A 591-nucleotide genomic window follows, 5' to 3' on the forward strand; every position below is an offset into this window, starting at 1 on the left:
AACACCCTCAACTACATCTAATTAAGGCCGACATACCAAGCGGCTTGTAGCTCAGTGGCGTAAGGCGCTGCTCGCCTTCTTTCAAACTTTGGTTCGAGTCCCAGTGAGAGCGGAGCTGGCGAGTGGTTTCCTTCCTGGTTCTGCTGGCTTCTTATTGTGTGGTACGCCTGTCACCCCCGCGGTACCTAACCTGTTCACTGAGGCTTGCAGGATGTCCAGTGGGCCGTGGGATTAGTCGTGGTGCGCGTAAACTGGCCCGGACACCCATATAAATCAAAAAAAAATCCGTAAGAACCACCAAAAGAGCCATCAACAACCGTCAAAACAAATCCATGACAACCCCGAAACATTCCCAGAGCAGCCATATCAACAATAACATTGAAACAAAAAATCCATTCATTGTTAGTGACTGCGGTAAGGTAACATAAATTAAAAAAAAAAAAAGCATGAACAAAGCTCAAATAAGAGCAGATGATCATGGAGGTGAGATGGGAGTGACGAATTGTACAACAAAAAATTAATCATTAACTATAAAACTGAAAATAAGCTGGTCTTTTACTGTGTAGATGTGCATTGTTTATCCTCTCAAGT

Source organism: Populus euphratica, unplaced genomic scaffold, assembly GCF_000495115.2.
Source record: "Populus euphratica unplaced genomic scaffold, PopEup_1.0 scaffold633.1, whole genome shotgun sequence".
Taxonomy (NCBI): Eukaryota; Viridiplantae; Streptophyta; class Magnoliopsida; order Malpighiales; family Salicaceae; genus Populus; species Populus euphratica.